The 18,979-nt window shown below is 43.2% G+C and overlaps 1 long non-coding RNA gene and 1 pseudogene across 1 annotated transcript; one reads left to right on the forward strand and one right to left on the reverse strand.

Moving 5' to 3' along the window:
* Nucleotides 1-10,080: 10,080 nt before the first annotated feature.
* Nucleotides 10,081-17,772, forward strand: LOC143554444 (E3 ubiquitin-protein ligase WAV3-like; annotated as a pseudogene).
* Nucleotides 17,773-18,446: 674 nt separating this feature from the next.
* Nucleotides 18,447-18,979, reverse strand: LOC143554432 (uncharacterized). The gene is made up of 3 exons (XR_013139018.1): nt 18,892-18,979; nt 18,665-18,805; nt 18,447-18,561 (listed from the first exon to the last, which is right to left on the reverse strand). It is a non-coding gene; the product is annotated as an uncharacterized LOC143554432 (long non-coding RNA).

Consider the following 18,979-nt stretch of genomic DNA (forward strand, 5'->3'; position numbering starts at 1 on the left):
ATTAAATTGATTTATTTGATAGCCAGAAGATTGCCCATCAAAGTGGTTTTCCTCACACCCTCTCTACTATATAAGTTCAAAGCAATCAATATACATACACAAACACAACCGAGGAAACTAAAATAGTAAAAGGACCTTATATTCTTCAAGAATGTTCCTTTACTGAAGAAACACCGGTCGAACCCCGACAGATTACGAGTAACCTGAGGGTTAGATAGACGTTTCCCACGAGGGGTTAATTCCGGCAAGATGGTTCTTCCGATAACCTGCAAAACAGACACCGTGAGCTCGTCACTAAGAAAGGGGGGGGGTTCCTCCTTGTGACCACCCTCCGGCGTGAGAATCAGTCTATATTACTCTTTGAATATAAAAGTATATTATTAATACTAGAGCAGTTATCAGGTAAATTATACAAGATATTAGATGATGAAATGATATTACCATTTGATGTCTTTTATAGCCGAAGGTGGGTTTCCAAGGAGGTTTAGCCGGCCTACTACTCTGCCAACTGTGGCCTACGCACGTGCTCTGCTGGTAATTGGTGGATAGGCAGCGGCTGACAGTGACCAGGCGTGCTGTTCACTTTTCCTTTTCCACCAACTACAGGCTAGGCACGTGGTATGGCAGGAGTTGGTGAGCAGGCGGCGGCTATTGGTCACAGTGCTGTGGCGTGTTGTCTGCCATGCTGCTGTCAGTGAGCTGTCGTATCGTTGGTCAGATCTTTTGTCCATACCTCGTCAGGTATCACACAAAAGATCCTCCATTATTATACGGACTGGCTCATTTAGGCGGGAGTTTTCCCCCTCCCGCCTTTATGCGGGAATGTTCCCGGCTTTGCTCATTCCTTCTTCAGGTGACTGCTGAATTATTACGAGTCTGAGCCTTATGCGTGTAGCCATGCTGCGCGGGTGGCCAGTCCCTAATGGCGGGTATCCGCACCTGCGGGAACAGGCGGATACTTGGAAACCATAGGGAGGCATTTCCTGCGAGACCAGCTTGCGTACCGCATGTGAGGTCGTCACAACTCTGAGCGTGGTGGGTCCTGCGGGTTTGGTAGGTCGCGGCGCAGACGTCCCTATGGTGAAGTCTGCGGGTTCAACTGCGCAGACGTCCGTTTAAGGAGTCTTGCGTGTTCAACTGCGCAGACGTCTCCTTTTAAGGAAGTCTTGCGGGTCCTAACCACCTCTGCTGGGACCTACCTCTTCAAGTCCCCCCAGTCCAATGTTCTGCTCATGAATGTTTAATAAAGTGAGGTGAACTTTTGGACTTAAGCAAGGGGTTTTTGAAAAGGGTTTAGTTTTATGGGTTTTCCGCGGGAAGTCTTACCCACGGGTTTCCCAATGTCACGCAGAATTTCCCAATGTTCTGCTTGATCTCTGGGATGATGCGGATAGGTCTGTAATCTCCCCGCAAGTCAGGAGCGTTTAGAACCTTTTGTGTAGATTCTCCATGAGGTCTTGGTGGTTTTGAACATAGTGATCAATCATGTTATAACCACCAATTCCATCCTGAAGTTTCAAACAATCTAGTTCTTGACGTTCCCGCTATGCGGGGATGTTAATCCCGTTTCTGCAAGCATGGCCCAGAAGATCCTTCTTGGTTTCAATTCCCATGGAGTGCTCGGTATGCGAAGGGTTTTGCCTTGACGCTGTACCCGCACTTCGTCTTATTAGTTACTTTACTCCCAAGGTATCCCTGGCGTTAAATCCCTGCAGGGCTAGGTGCGTGAAGGGTTTTGCCTTAACACTGTACCCGCACCTGACTTATGGTTGCCGAGGTGTTCCTGGCGTTTAATCCCCTGCGAGCGCTAGGTATGTGAAGGGTTTTGCCTTAACACTGTACCCGCGCCCGACTTACAATTAGGTGCCGAGATATGACTTTTTACGGGTGTTAGGTATGTGGAGGGTTTTGCCTTAACACTGTACCTGTGCCCGTTTTGTAGTTGGGTGGAATGCCAAGATTTTCTCGGCTTCACTTCCCTGCGGGTGCTAGGTATGTGAAGGGTTTTGCCTTAACACTGTACCCGCACCCGGCTTTATAGTCGGGTTTTTTCCGGTTTCCGTTCCCTGCGGGTGCTAGGTATGTGAAGGGTTTTGCCTTAACACTGTACCCGCACCCGGCTTCATAATTGGGTTTTTCCGGTTTCCGTTCCCTGCGGGTGCTAGGTATGTGAAGGGTTTTGCCTTAACACTGTACCCGCACCCGGCTTCATAATTGGGTTTTTCCGGTTTCCGTTCCCTGCGAGTGCTAGGTATGTGAAGGGTTTTGCCTTAACACTGTACCCGCACCCGGCTTCATAATTGGGTTTTTCCGGTTTCCGTGCCCTGCGGGTGCTAGGTATGTGAAGGGTTTTGCCTTAACACTGTATCTGCACCCGACTTCATAATTGGGTTTTTCCGGTTTCCGTTCCCTGCGAGTGCTAGGTATGTGAAGGGTTTTGCCTTAACACTGTACCCGCACCCGGCTTCATAATTGGGTTTTTCCGGTTTCCGTTCCCTGCGAGTGCTAGGTATGTGAAGGGTTTTGCCTTAACACTGTACCCGCACCCGACTTCATAATTGGGTATTCTTGGCCTCTGTTCCCCGCGGGTGCTAGGTATGTGAAGGGTTTTGCCTTAACACTGTACCTGCAGCCGTCTTACGGTCAACTGGATAGCCAGGGTAAGGGGTTTTTCCCGCTTATTTTTGAAATCTTTTTGAATCTTTGAAATTTGAAAAGTTGGTGAAAGGATAAGAACAGTCGTCGTGCGACGGTTTCTTCTGACTGTGTCAGGACGTGCTGGAAGTTATAGCAACGTGACATTATATGGTCATTCCAGACGCTTTTTACGGCGCGTGGGCGCGATTTTTCGGGCGCGTGGCCGTAGAATTAATGGCACTCGTCCTTTCAACAGCTGTTGCCAGCTTGCCTGGTGCCACATGTCACGGTTTCATTGCACCTTCAATTTCTCTCTCCTCCGCATTAAATTCATCGCATTAATTGCGATCACTATATAAAGGGGGAGAGAGTCCTTTGTAATTCACATCTTCACTTCTTCTCTTCATCTCTAAGGCGATTTCTGGTGAATACTCTCTTATTTAGTTGAGCATTCCTCCGAAATCGTTTCTTCTTCCTCTGCAATATGTCTTCCCATGATGCTGAAGTTGTAGCCGACGATAGGAGTACTGCTGGTGAGTGCCAGTGTGCTCTACCTATCGATCTGTACCAGTATGTCGTCAGGAAATTCATGCTTGAGTCTCTTGAGCCTGAGTTTCCTGAACCTCAGCAGACTGTGTACGATGCCCCCAGTGGCAAGATCGGGGTATATGCTGCATTCTTTGTTTATGGGAACCTTAGGTTCCCATTGACAAAGTTTGTGTACCGTGTCCTGGAGAGGCACGGTGTGCACCTGACCGAGGTGCATCCGATGGCGATTGCCAAGATTCGGCACTTCGAGTGGGTGTGCCGAATTCTGGGCATTGAGCCCTATGTGGACCGCCTGATGACCTTCTATACTTGGAGGTGCATCCAGGGGTGGTACACCCTGACAACCCGTATCAAGGGTTTGAAGATTTGCGCGACCGAGCGCAGTCTCCGATCGTGGAAGCGGGAGTTCTTCTACATTTCTGCCCGCGCCATCCCCATTGCCATGAAGTTTAAGAAGGGGCAAGCGCTTCCGAGCCTTCACGCTTCCAACTACCAGGAGGCGGAATGGTTCGCGAAGATATCTCGGGTCCAATCTCCGGTTTACCGGTTTGCGGAGTCCGGGATGGTGATGCTGGGGATGAGCCGGGTATGGAAGGAGGCGTCTCGGTTTCCCATCCTTCTCGAATACGGTTTGAATTCTATTCCTTATGGTATGTCTTGTCTTTCTTGCTGATATGAGTTTGTCTTCTAACTGTTTCTTTTCTTTCAGAGGGGAACGATTTGGAGTCGCTCCTGTACCCGCGGGAAGCTGACGGTCCCGTGCTGGTGGGTACTCGTGATCTAGACGAGAACGAGTTGCCCATCCTGGAGCAAACGGCGGATCGGTTTGTGGAGGTCTATCCGCTGGGCCACGAGATCCTGAGCCACCGGCGGCCAGGTAAGGCGTTATTCTATCCTCCACCCCTCAATGCTGTACCCGCTGCTGGGATTCCTGACATCCTGTCTTCTTCTGAGGAATCCGCAGATGGTCCTCCGCTGGTGCGGAAGAAGAGGGCTGCCGGCGGGAAAGGGAAGGAGAAGGTGGCCTCCACAGCTGATCTGGTGCTTCTATCTGACACCGAGTCAGATAGTGAAGAGGTGGCGGGGAACCCCGGTGGTGAGAAGACCACTGCTCCGGAGGCTACGACTGTTACCTCCGGAGAACCAATGGCGACGATGGTGACCGGCATCAAGAGACCGGCTCCATCGGGTTCGTCCCCGCCCGTCCGTACGTTCAAGCTCAAGAAAACCCGTAAGTACAGACATCCTTCTTATCTTTGTAGATTTATCACTTTATAAATTTATTGAAACACTTATCTTCTTGTGCAGGCGTGGATGTTGACGCATTCCAGGGTGGAGCGCAGAGGATTACCTCTCCGCCGATGACGGTAGGCTCGGTCAGCCTACCTGAGGCGACGACCCAGGCGCCTGCGCCTGCTTCCGCTGGATCAGTTGCTCACTCCTTTGAGCCGACTGTTCCAGCCGAGATGACGTCACCGCCGGTGGTAAGTGCGATTTTTACAGCATCTTTCACCGAGCCGGCGGTTACGATTGCTGCGGATTCTGCGGCGGCGACCACGGCGGCCGCTACTATGCCTCCGCCACCGGCAACGACGGCCGGCCCATCAGGTACGCGCGGGGCTTCTCGCCAATCTTTGTCACCTTCCCATCTGCCTGACCTTTTGGATGGGTTTCCCTTAGGTTCAGGCGATGGGTTTGGTGGCTATCGGCCTGTGATCGACCCTACAGGTGCGTAGGGTTCTTTTGGCCTTTCTTATATATTTCTTCTTTTTCCTAACTGCTTTGTTTCTTTTGCAGTGTCGGATTCCAATGAAGTGTACGTTCCGCGATGGAACATCCGCCGAGGAACAACCCTTCGTACCCCGGTGGAGTGCGTGGAATGGGCTCGCCACGCTGCTCCCCATGGTGCGTTGGGGGAAGCCATGGCTAGCTACCAGGAGGGTAGGCTAACCAATGAGCTTCGGGTTCTCCAGGCCCGGATGCAGCCGCGCGTCGAGCTGCTTTGTCGTGAAAACGACAAGTTGAAAGCAGCTCGCGCCAAGGAAGTATCTCAAGCGCGGGCTCTTCGGGAGGAGAACCAACAGTTGGCCGCAGCTGCTGCGGAGAAGGAGAAGGCCTTCAAGGCCCTCGAGGTTGAGGTTCAAGAGCGACTCGAGGCCCGCTCCAAGGCTGCCCAAGCTGTTAACGAACAGCTTCGGCTGGCTAAGGAGACTGCGAGGAACGCAACCGAGAGGGCCACCAAGGCTGAAGCCGTTGCTGAGCCTTTACGCGTGGAGAACGAGGAGCTCAAGGCCAAATTAGAGGCTCTCCAACGTGCTCATGATGCCTTGGCGATTGAGGATGCCAAGAAGCTCCAAGAGATCCTGGACCAGAGGGGCGTGCTTGACCACACCGAGCGGAAGCTTAAGGTTGTTGAAGAGGCTGCTGCAAAGGAAGTGCTACTTGCCAACCTTAACAAAAGCGAAGCCGAACGCACCCGCACTCAAGCTCAAGCCGCCCTCCAAGAAGCTCTGGTTGCCAAGGAATGGCTTCTTCGAGAAGCGTTGTCTCAGGTATAGTTAGCTTTACGTCTTCACGCTTTCCTTTGTACATAGAAAAGGTGTTTGACACTTGTATTTTCTTTGTAGGTTGTGCATCGGGTCTTCTCAGAGACTACTTACGATGATGCCATGAGCGCAGCCCTCAACGCTTCTCATGAGGATGGGGAAAAGGCCGGCTTCCTGCTTGGTCTAGGGTTCGTTGAGAAAGGCGTCCCGCCTTCCAACTTCCCTTTGTTCGATGTGGACACCGAAGCTGCATATGACCAAGCGGTGAACCAATATGCCTCCTTCCCGCATCCGGTGGTGGAGAAGGTGAAGGAAGTCGCTGCTGCTGATGATGGACTTGCTATCCTCAAGGCTTTCCTTGAACCGCCACGCTCCACTGATGGGGCGGGTCCAAGTGGAAGTGGTCCTGAAGCTTGATTCTGAAGATCCCTTCCCGCTGCTAGGATAGACTAGATTTTGTTTTGTAGGCGGGTAGTTACCCAGCCATTCTTGTAATATGTCTTTTGTGAAATACAAATGTTTTTTGTGGATAAGACTGTTATTTCCTTTGGGTTCATTGCTTTATAAACCTTATATGACTTGCATACTTAGTTTAAATTAGCGATTTCCCAAGTGTTTAGAATAAGTTAACCTTGAATGTGGTTGACAGTAGGTTGAAGTTTTGCTTCCCCCTTTTGTGAGTGTGCGGATAGGACCGGCACTTGCACTTGGTAGGATGGCTAAACTTTACCTATGTCTGACCTGCGCGTAGGTTTTTCCTTATCCTTTCAGAATGACTTTTAACCGTTTGACGCGCGGTTGTTAATGAGTTAGTGTTCAGCTTCCGCTACCAGGATTCATGCGGGTATACCGGCACTTTCACATAGTGGGATGGCTGAACTCTTCCCCTTTAACTGTCCTGCATGAAGGTCTTGTCATTTTCTGGGTTTATGCGGGTAACGATTCTTCACTTGATGCGGTGAATACCGGCATTAGTGTTCGAATCGACCGTTCAACGCGTGGTTGTTAATAGGTTAGTGTTCAGCTTCCTCTACCAGGATTCATGCGGATATACCGGCACTTTCACATAGTGGGATGGCTGAACCTTTCCCCTTTAACTGACCTGCGTGAAGGTTCTGTCGTTTTTTTGGGTTTATGCGGGTTTTGCCGCCTTCCCTACGCAATGACTCTTCTTGATGCGATGACTACCGGCATTAGTGTTCGAATCGACCATTCAACGCGTGGTTGTTAATAGGTTAGTGTTCAGCTTCCTCTACCAGGATTCATGCGGATATACCGGCACTTTCACATAGTGGGATGGCTGAACCTTTCCCCTTTAACTGACCTGCGTGAAGGTTTGATGCTTTTGGGTTTGTGCGGGTTTTGCCGCCTTCCCTGCGCAACGATTCTTCACTTGATGCGGCGGATACCGACATCTCTATGTGCAAAGTTCATAAAATATAAATGTAAAATCATCAGCTTCAATTTGAAGGAGAATCGTTTCCATTAGAAGTGGCTCTAGGCCTTTTCTTTACAAATTTGGAATTGATCTACATACAAACTGTGTAATTGAGCTCTCATTAGGCGTGGCTTGGATGGGAGCACCATCGAGCCGACATGTATCTTGTTCGGGATCTCGTTGTTTACGCAGTATGTAGTCTCCGTTGAAGCTGCGATTTTTATTCGTGCGTTTCCCCAGCTGGGGTTCACGCATCAGCCTGCTCGACGCTCACTTCGCCACAAGGTGCTCGAGTGTCCCATCCTTGACAAATGCTTCGACCAAGTCCTTTACGTCTAAGCATTCTTCAGTGTTGTGGCCTTTGGTTTTGTGAAAATCACAATACTTTCTCCGATCAGCGTTGTGGCGATGCCGGATAAACGGAGCCTTTGGCCACGGGAGCTCCTCCGTGGCGAATATCTCGGTCACACTCTTTGTGAGTGGCGTCCACCTGGAGTTCTTCTCCGGTTTCACGTTATCTCTTCCGCCTAACCGATGTTGGAAACCGGACGGGGTGTCAAAGTTTACCCTTGACTGCCAAATGCCCAGCTTCCGCTTTTTGTTTAATCGGGCGGTAAGGACGTTGTTTTCCCTCGTCTTCTGGGTGTAGAGGTTCGTGCTCTGTGGAAGATCTCTACCCAGTTGCCTCTCGGTTTCCGCAAAGCGTTTAGCTGCGGTCATGATGGCATCCCATGTGGATGGCATGCCATCTTTGCCCGTCAGGGTGCGGATGAGTTCCGGGTCGTTTGCGCCCTGGATGAAAGCGGCGCGAACGAGATCTTCGCTAACGTTGCCCAGGCTTAGCTTCTTCGAGTTGAAGCGAGTGATGAAGTCAGGCAAAGATTCTTCCTCCTCTCGGACGCACTTGAGGATTGTCCACTGCTCCTCAGTGTACTTTCTTTGTTGACTAAAGTGTTGGCTGAACTTCTGTTGGAAGTCTGCCCAATCGTAGATGTGGTGGACCGGCAGACGGTCGAACCACGCTCTTGCTGCCCCGACCAGCGTCATTTGGAACATATAGCACCACGTGGGTTCCGTCCAGTTACTGACGGTCGCCCCCGCGATGAATCTGTTCAAGTGATCGTCAGGGTCAGAAATACCATCGTACGTGCCTATGTTGGACATTTGTTTGGCACTTCTTGGGGGGATTGCTTCCGCAATGTCCCTTGCGAATTTGGACGTTCCCGCCCTTGCCGCAGTTGGCGTGAATGTTTTTGAGAAGTCCCGTGGGCTGTTGCCCACGTTTATTGGACTGAATGCTTCTCCAAAACGCCTTCTCGGTTGGGAATCCGTTTCTTTACGCTTCCCTTTCGCCCTATGACGAGGGTTCGCGTCTTCCTCGGATTCCTCCGAATCATCGTCGTATTCGAATTCTTCCACTTGTTGGAGTGAACGTAAACGTTCATCCAACTCAGCTTGGAACTCTTTTTGACGTGCTTCGGCCCACGCTTTAACCTCATCGAGTGTTTGGCAGGGGAGCCTCGTCTGTTGATTTTCTAACTGGGTATCGGTGAATCCCAGTGTCTGATTATTTACTTCACTTGCCCCGGCTTGGGTAGCTGGGGTAGTGTTCGTAAAGTTTGTGTACTCGGTATTCCCCCTTGTAGCTGGGGTCATAATTACCGGAGTCTCTTGGTTACTCGGTTTTGGGACCGGAGTATCCTTAACCATCTTTCCAGAAGTTTTGAAAAAACTGGAGAAAAATAAAGTTCTAGCTTTATGCACGGATGGCGCCAATGAAGAAACACCGGTCGAACCCCGACAGATTACGAGTAACCTGAGGGTTAGATAGACGTTTCCCACGAGGGGTTAATTCCGGCAAGATGGTTCTTCCGATAACCTGCAAAACAGACACCGTGAGCTCCTCACTAAGAAAGGGGGGGGGGTTCCTCCTTGTGACCACCCTCCGGCGTGAGAATCAGTCTATATTACTCTTTGAATATAAAAGTATATTATTAATACTAGAGCAGTTATCAGGTAAATTATACAAGATATTAGATGATGAAATGATATTACCATTTGATGTCTTTTATAGCCGAAGGTGGGTTTCCAAGGAGGTTTAGCCGGCCTACTACTCTGCCAACTGTGGCCTACGCACGTGCTCTGCTGGTAATTGGTGGATAGGCAGCGGCTGACAGTGACCAGGCGTGCTGTTCACTTTTCCTTTTCCACCAACTACAGGCTAGGCACGTGGTATGGCAGGAGTTGGTGAGCAGGCGGCGGCTATTGGTCACAGTGCTGTGGCGTGTTGTCTGCCATGCTGCTGTCAGTGAGCTGTCGTATCGTTGGTCAGATCTTTTGTCCATACCTCGTCAGGTATCACACAAAAGATCCTCCATTATTATACGGACTGGCTCATTTAGGCGGGAGTTTTCCCCCTCCCGCCTTTATGCGGGAATGTTCCCGGCTTTGCTCATTCCTTCTTCAGGTGACTACTGAATTATTACGAGTCTGAGCCTTATGCGTGTAGCCATGCTGCGCGGGTGGCCAGTCCCTAATGGCGGGTATCCGCACCTGCGGGAACAGGCGGATACTTGGAAACCATAGGGAGGCATTTCCTGCGAGACCAGCTTGCGTACCGCATGTGAGGTCGTCACAACTCTGAGCGTGGTGGGTCCTGCGGGTTTGGTAGGTCGCGGCGCAGACGTCCCTATGGTGAAGTCTGCGGGTTCAACTGCGCAGACGTCCGTTTAAGGAGTCTTGCGTGTTCAACTGCGCAGACGTCTCCTTTTAAGGAAGTCTTGCGGGTCCTAACCACCTCTGCTGGGACCTACCTCTTCATTTACTTTTTCCACTTAAGTTCTGTCCATTCTTCTCATCATAATATTCTACAAATATAAGATTTGTTTTTCAATTTGTATACTTGAAACCATGGGAGGTGAAAGTAAATGGAGGAAGATGAAGCTCGCTCTAGGGCTAAACACATGCATTGAAGTGTCTAAAACAACCGAAGAAGACGACGATGAATCACTGCCGATAAGCTCGGGTATTCGACTAGTTTCACTTTGCCTTGTTATTTCTGTATGATTTTGTCATACAGAACTATCCGGTGTAAAAGTAGAGTATGAGTAATAATTCAATTAAAAAAAATTCTTTCAGTTGTTTGATTAATTATTATAATATTTTATTGTGATCAAGAGATTCTTTACCAGTGGCTGGTTATTGTTATGATAGATTTTTACATGTACAACACATGGGTGAAGATAAAGTCATATGTTAATAGTGATGGCTTTTTTTTGTTGTGTAGTTTTCAAATCTTAATGGTTTGATGGACCCTTTAAGGTTTATCTTCTTTCACATCAAACTTTATTGGTTTTTAACAACATTTTTTGTTTAAGTTACATATGTACTGGTTTAATTTTTGACCATTTTTTTGGCTTTAGTACCTGTGAAGCATAAAGATGATGAAAGTAAGCTTATCTTTGAAAATAGTATAAATTCTCTAGCTTTTGATGATATGATGCATTTGCTTTCCTTTAGTTCCTTGATGAAACATCATTTGCTTAATGATCTTCACTTTAAAAAGCTTCTAGTTTGCTAATCACTAAGAATAATAACTTTTAACACTAGTTGGCTCAAAAGATATCAAGTCATTAGGCAAAAGTGATTTACAACTTGCATGATCGTTATTTTACGCGATATTCTTTGACACTATCTAACAAATTTGTGGTTAATTATATTGAATCGGTATGTATAGGTCGGGCTCTATTTAACTTTCAAAGATCAAATGCTAAATTGTTCAATATCATAAAATCATATAAAAAAGTTTTTGTATTTTGTAAAAAGCATGTTTAATTTGAAGTCAAAATATTGTTACTTCTTTACTTGGCTTCAAATTGATGTTCATTCATGAGATATACAATCTTTTCTAGGAAAGCCAGATTTGGAATAAAGTGAACCGACAAGCATCAATACGAATTAATCATGTTGTAATCCAAAACAAAATCGCGTGGAGAGTTGATTAAGGGAATCTATTTACGATAACACATGTCGATAACAAGGATCATTGAAGCACGATGCATACTATAATCGTAATCTTAAAAACAGCAAACGCGTTATTATATTCTAATGTTTACAAATGATGTTTACAAATTTGTAATTTTTATTAAACAATTTTTGTTTGGATTGCAGCAACTATGTGCAATATGCTTGATGTCAATGAAAACAACCAGCAGTCACGCAATCTTCACAGCGGAATGCTCACATTCCTTCCATTTCCATTGCATTACATCAAATGTAAGACATGGAAATCGAGCATGTCCCGTCTGTCGTGCAAAATGGAAAGAAATCCCATTAAAGAATCCCGGTTCATATGTGAAATCAAGTTCAAATTCCAATCCATGGTCCCAACAAGACAATACAATGATATTCCAAGGTGATGGTAACGAATACTTATTATCCCAAGTTTTAGAGCCTCCCATCTTTGATGATGATGATGAACTAGTCGTCCCGGAAGAAGAAGATATATTATCTAGTGATTCTGATTTTAATGAAGGAATTGAAATGAGAACATATCCTGAAGTCTCTGCAGTAGCAAGATCAACTTCCTTTGACAATTTTGGCATCTTAATCAATATCAAAGCTCCTGTCATTAAATGAAATCTCAACAATCGTGCGTCGATAGATCTAGTAACTGTGCTTGATATTAGTGGTAGCATGAGGGGTACAAAGATTGTGTTATTAAAAAAAGCTGTGGGTATTTTAGTACAAAATCTCGGCCCATGTGACAGACTTTCGGTCATAGCCTTTTCTAATATAGCTCGTCGCCTTTTCCCACTTCGTCACATGACCGAAAGTGGGAAACACGAATCTTTACAACTGATTAACTCGTTGGTCGCTGACGGTGGGACCAATATAGCCGAGGCCCTAATAAAGGGGGCCAAAGTGATGACCGACCGCAAATTCAAGAATCCCGTTAGTAGTATGATATTGTTGTCAGACGGGCATGACAGAAACTACACCAGTATCAGCCCGCAAAAGGCGGTGTTCAAAACTGATTACCGGGCTCTTTTATCTTCTATTCAAGTTAAGAAAGGCGAAATACCCATTCACACATTTGGGTTTGGTGTGGATCATGATGCTCGCTCATTGCACGTTATAGCTGAGCATTCGGGAGGGATGTTTTCGTTTATAGAAGAGGAGAATGTGATACAAGATGCTTTTGCTCAGTATATCGGCGGGCTTTTGAGTGTTGTGGTTCAAGACTTGCAAGTTGAAGTCGAGTGTGTTCATCCTGTGTTACAACTCGGATCTATTAAAGCCGGGAGTTATAAAGCGGGTATGGATGATAATAGAAGATCAGGATATATTGAAGTTGGCGATTTATACGCCGAAGAAGAGAGAAATTTTCTTGTAGAAATGGATATTCCGGGTGAAGAATCGGGTAACGAATTGTCATTGGTGAAAGTTAAAGTTACTTATACGGACCCGATAAAGAAAACAATGGTCATGGGTGGTGATAACGAAGATGTGTTGATCTCGAGGCCCGAGACAACTTTGGGAGACCAAAAAGTGTCGAAAGAAGTTGACCGACAAAAGAACAGGCTTATGGCCTCAGAGGTGATAGCTGAGGCCCGATCAATGGCTGAAAGTGGCAATTTAACGTCGGCAGTGTTGTTACTCGAAGAATGCCAAAAAAAGCTGACGGATTCTGTGTCGGGTCGTGGAGGTGATGTGTTAGTTGTTGGTTTGATGACCGAGTTGAGGGAAATGAAAGAGAGAATGGTGAACCGTAGAATGTATGAGTATTCGGGTCGAGCTTATGTGTTGTCGGGCTTGAGCTCACACTCGTGGCAGCGGGCCACGGCTAGGGGTAACTCGACCGAGTTGACAAGCGAGATGCATACTTACCAAACACAGACAATGGTTTTAACTTTACGTGAACAAGTAATTGTAAGAACATTAACAAGTTTGAATCTTATGAATATTTATTTAATATATGATCATTGATAGTTTGGTTTTTAAATTTTTATGATTAGCTTGTTCGATATTTTAGTTGTCGAGGATGATGCCATTTGATCTTCAGTTTGTCTTGGATTCGTCGAGTTTGTCTTGGACACCATAATCACAATCACAATCACAAATATGTTTGTATGGCACGGAAATTAACAAAAATACAATGATAATTGGGAACCCTATTTAAATGAACCGATCTGTTGTGATCTTTGATGAGGAATGGTTATCACAACAAAAATACGATATAATGACAAAAAAAAAAGTTTCGTCGTTAGAAATTCAGAAACACATAATATAAAAAAGATAGTTTTTTTGAATTAGAAAAAAAAAACTATATAATTGACATGGATTTCAAAGCAAACATGTTCGTCTAATTTAATTTTTTTGACTTCTATGATAAGATGAAATTGGTTTCATTTTCGAAGGATCATATGGAAGATCATCCAAATCTATTTTCAACGGTTACTACTTGAAGATGATGATTGAAAGCTTGATGGTTCGCTTTGTAATTTTTCTCAATATTCATTATGCATACAGATCAAATTTAAACATTATTAATTGTCTACTTCAATTAAAAAATTTCAACATACTCATTAAGTCATTCTAATTCTAATTTCTACAAACAAAAAACAAAAATGATAAAATCAAAACATGAAATATAAGCAGTAATTTAAATAATACCATGAACTTGTGAAGGACTGAAGCCTGAAAGGTCAAGTGGTCAACTATTAAGGGGAGGCGGAGGTGGTGGCCGAACAGACGATGGTGGGGTTGTGTCTGTGTTAGGCGTCACACCCCAACCTAAGGCAGAAATGCCGGGGCGTGATCCGATTGCTCACAGCTCGAAGATACTATCATATATAAAATGTGACAATATCTAATTAATTATTTTATTCAAATAATACACACATTATCCAATTATAACAAACAATTTACAAATATAAATATAAGCTCAAATAATGTTTGTCTTGATTATATCCTAAGGTCTTGTCTACGTATCCAAACTTCAATACAAGCAACCTGCATATGCGTATAAAATGGAGTTTTATCAACATAAAGTTGAGTGAGAATATCACCAGTTTTGACACAACAATATAAATAAGCATAACGTGATAAGTGCAATAAATATAATCAAACCATAAACAAGTATGTAGACCGTTGCCAAGTAAATCGGGCGTTGGTCACCAGCAGGAACACCCGCTATATGATTGATTGAATAGTAATCCCAATATACGATTGATTGAATGGTAACACAAGTAAGCAAGTAGCACGTATGTTTGATTAAATCACTCACAATAACACGTATGTATTTGTTTGAATATATATATATATATAGTATGAAATACAGATACGTACGCATATGTCCCCAAAACGTTTAGAAAAGTTGTAAAATAGGGGAATGATAAACTCACCTTAGATTAATGAATAACGAATATAAATATGAATAAGCGAGTCGTCCACTACACATCAAACGATATAAATAATTCAGAACCTGAGATTTTAGGATATGATAATATAAATAAAAACGAACTTGGTGCCACTGGAATCAACCCAAACGGACGTTTAGAATTTAAGTTATGTTTGTTTTAAGATTTAAGCGAGCTGGTACTGACCAGAATCCGAACAGCGAGTCGGAAGTCAGGTTTTGGTTAGTAGCATTAAAATTTTGTTACGAGAATAAAAGTCTTCTTGACCAAACGTTGAATCCAACCAGAAGTATGAGAAAACGTTAAGTCAAACTTGTTGACTATTTTGCCCTTTAACGAGTTTTAGACGAATTGACCAGTCAACACCCTTCAACCACCGAAATTTATTGAAGGTTATTGACTAGGGAATGTATATGAATGATTTTACAGTTTACAACTTACCCGGAAAGTGAAAGAATCAAGAGACATGATGAGTCAAAGGTCCATACGCGTGTAAAGTCAAATAAACAAGCATTTTATCTTCAACGAATAAGCAAAAACCGAAGGATTTGATGATGATCAGAGGTAGGACAGCTGAGAAGGCTCCTCTAGGGTTTGTTTAAAGTGTTATGGCAGGAGATTAGGGGTTGTTTATATAGAAATAGCAATAACGAACCATATTTGGAAGATTTACTCGTTTAAGTAACAAAATACGATTTTAATGAGAATATCTATGAAATAAACCAGGGAATTCGTGCTTGATCAATAAGTTAAGAGTATGGACTTATATTTTGGTTAATATCCCTTTCTTGGACCTTAATTTACTCGATTTATGCCTAAAATAAGCGATTTACATGCTAAAAACAAACTAGGAAGGAAATAAACTTAAACGATCTAACCAGTTACCCATAGCGCCGCGTGGTGGGGGAGAGGCTTCCCACCACGCGGTGCTCCGGCCTCCTAAGGTGGAGTTTCATATTTTGACATTTTTGGTCCTTGTGGTTTGAGAATTGGATAATTAATGAATCTTTTATGCATAAATTAAGAATTGAACATCTTTTAAAGTATGAAGGGCCTAAAGTGAACATATGGAAACTTAATTACTCATAAACATTTGATTTTTATTAATAACAAAGATCTAAAATGTTTCCAGTCGGGTTAAATGTAAACGAATACGGGTTTAGAAAATCCGAAATGTTACATTAGGGTTGTGGGTGAGAATCAAACTTGCATTCCACATTAAGAAGGCAAGGTGTTCACCACTAGATCAAAATCTATTCCTGAGTATTATTTAAAAAGAGAAAAGAAAAGAAAGGGAAGTAGGAGAGAAAGGAAAGGAAAATATGTAATTTTATGTGCTTCCTAGTTGGGAGGAAAAGAAAGAAAAGTCTCAATTTACCATTATACCCTTAGTAGTGTTGTAGAAATCGCTAGTCACTAGTCGGGCAGTAGGGTAGGGACTAGCAATTAATCGGGATTAATTGGATCGGACTTTCATGTATAATTTTTAGTTTTATATATACACGCACACATTTTTATATGTAATTTTAAGTTTTATATACACACAAACACATTTTAGTAGGAAATCGACTAAAATCTTGTCGGAAACCACTGATTTTGGCCAGAACTTCGTCAGAGAAAACCAACTAAGTCCGATTAATCCTGATTTTAGCCAAATTTGACCACTGACTGATTAATTGATCGATTAGCCCAAATTTAATCGATGAGGTGGGGACTACCGCCTAATCTGAATTTTTACAACATTAGCCATTAGGTACTTCCAAATGTCAATAACTCATTTCCCTGAACTATCTCTACCTTTTTCTTTGTGGTCTCAAACAAGTCTTCATACTTTAACATGATGAAACCTCATTCTTTCTTCCTTCAAGAATTAAATTTAACCATGTTCGTTGACATGCGCGGGCCTAGTGTCTATTTATTATTTTAATATTTTGATATGTTCTTACATGCAAAACTTAGGGCAATATTATCTTTATAGGTAATGTAGGTTAGGTTTACTACATCCAGAATATCTGGTTTAACATGTTATATGGCTTCACTATAAAAGATATATATGCCTTTTAATTAATGGTGCAGCTAATTATATGGCATGTAGCTAATTATATGGCATGCAGAACATTTAATTAATTGTTCTAAGTCAAACAGAAAAACTCAACCCAAAAAATTAGTTTGATAGGTGAGGAAACCCATTTGGTTTATAAAGCCCACATCAGTTGCCCATACAAGCGATGTGGGACAAGTCTTATACCTTGCAATGGTTTCAGTCCATAACAATAGACCCTCGTTAAGGGTCAACGTCCTCGTTGGTCACGACCACGTTGGTAACGGTTGGCTCACTCCAGGCCACCACTCTAAGTCCTCGTTAATCACAGTTGGCTTCCTCCAGGCCACCACTCCGAGGTTGGTTCTAATACAAATGTTGCAAGCCAAACAGAAGAACTCAACCCAAAAGACTAGTCTAATAGGTAAAGGAACTCATTTGGCTTATAAACCCCATATTAGTTGCCCATATAAACGATATGGGACAAGTCTCATACCTTACAATGGTTTCAATCCATAACATTAATAGTTTTAATATACTTCATTAAACAGTTCTACAAGACAAATCTATCTATAATAACAATATAAATAAACGAAAACCCAAAAATCCTATGTGTAGCGATGTGGTCGCTCCCCCCTTTTATAGAAGCCATCGTATTGCTTGATTTTAAAATGGGGAGCTCTCATTATACCCTTATAAAATTCGTGGGTCATGGGTTTAACTGTCGGATCCTTCTAAACCAGATATCTATCAACTAACCCGTTTCTTCACCATGGTTTTCATTATTCACAAGAAACTGCTTGGGCGTCATATCTTCACCATGGAACGAAATCACTGCATCTCTTCTTCCTTCATGCTTCCAATTTCAACAGTCACTTAATCTATTCTTGAACCCTAAAACGGTTTCTCAGTTCTTTCTTGCAATTGAATTTGGAGCCCTAAGGTTAGTATTGCGTTCCGTTCTTTTCGAGGTGCAATTCGGATAGAAGGTATGTTCCCCTAAATTGATTTGCTCTAATTTAACATCTGTTATTTGTTCAGATTTCATTTGAGGATTCATCAATCAATTGCATTCATGAAGTTTCTGTTTCCCCTATCGTCAGTGGTCTTATTGGGCTTCTTCTTCTTCTTCAGAGGTAATCACAATAAAATGTTGTTGTGTCATTGGATTGTGCATTGGTTAACCTAATTTGGACTGATCCAGTTGGAGAAATTTGGATCTATATTCATGTATGCTTCATACAAACCCTAAATGTATTTTATATTGTATTTTGATAGGAATTTATTAAAAGCGCACAAACTCTTCTATTTTATAAGGTATTCTATGATGAATATTTTAATTTTCATTCTATTATGACTACATATGTTCATGTATACTTTAATTTTAATTTTAGATTTTGGTTTGGGTATTAATCGTATTTGACTTGCAAAGTTACTTTTAGGGTCAAATACATCAAGAGTTCAAATTTGATTCAGTATTTGCTTGAAATAATCAAATCTAGCTGATAGCTAAATCTTGTGGATCTTGCTAATTCGGAAAACATATTACATTATGTGGCAATAGAGGTATAATATTCAGAGTTTTATATTTTAAAATCAACCTTTGAATTCATCAACATGGCAGGGAAGAGCAAGGGAAGCAGGTGAGATAAATAAGAACTTGCTTACACTTGGTCATATAGTAAATGCAGCGTTTGATCCGTCGGGATATGTTCCATACAGGTAATAGTTCTTTACTACAAATATTATAATGCTAACTATTAAATTAAACTTTTTTCTTTAATTAGATTAAAATATTGTAAGGGTAAATCAAACCTGCAAGCTTTAAATGGGGGGTGATTTCTCTGTATCTACTCAATACTTCTTCAAAGCCATTACAAAACCTCTCTTCTGGATAAAAACTGAAAACATATTGATCATGCGTTGAGGCTGCAGGTTGGTAGCAAAATCAAAATGCAAGATCTAAGATTTAAAATTTAAGACTTAAAGATCCATAATAACAAAATTATCACTATAAATAATAGTTATATACCATCTCCAAAACCATAACATGGAATCAAGTTATCCTCATCAAAGGCGGCTAATGTTTTCCCAATAATAGTTATTGCTTGCTCGTTTGGATTCAAATTATCTCCAATATGATGTAGGCTTTTTCGGTTGAAAGACCTTGAACCTGTTTTAGCAATAAATAGTTAAAATGTTTCTTCAAGTATTGTAATTAAGAGAGGAAAATCAGGGATAATATAGTTACCGACTTACCGGCCCATTCATTGCTCTTTGTGAAATCAATAGCGACAATAAGGTTAGAAGATTCAAGTCCCGCGCGTGCTAGAGTTTCAGTCACCTG

This window comes from Bidens hawaiensis, unplaced genomic scaffold (genome assembly GCF_021521415.1).
Source record: "Bidens hawaiensis isolate Kalapana, Puna unplaced genomic scaffold, B.hawaiensis_p1.1 tig00017681_1, whole genome shotgun sequence".
NCBI lineage: Eukaryota > Viridiplantae > Streptophyta > Magnoliopsida > Asterales > Asteraceae > Bidens > Bidens hawaiensis.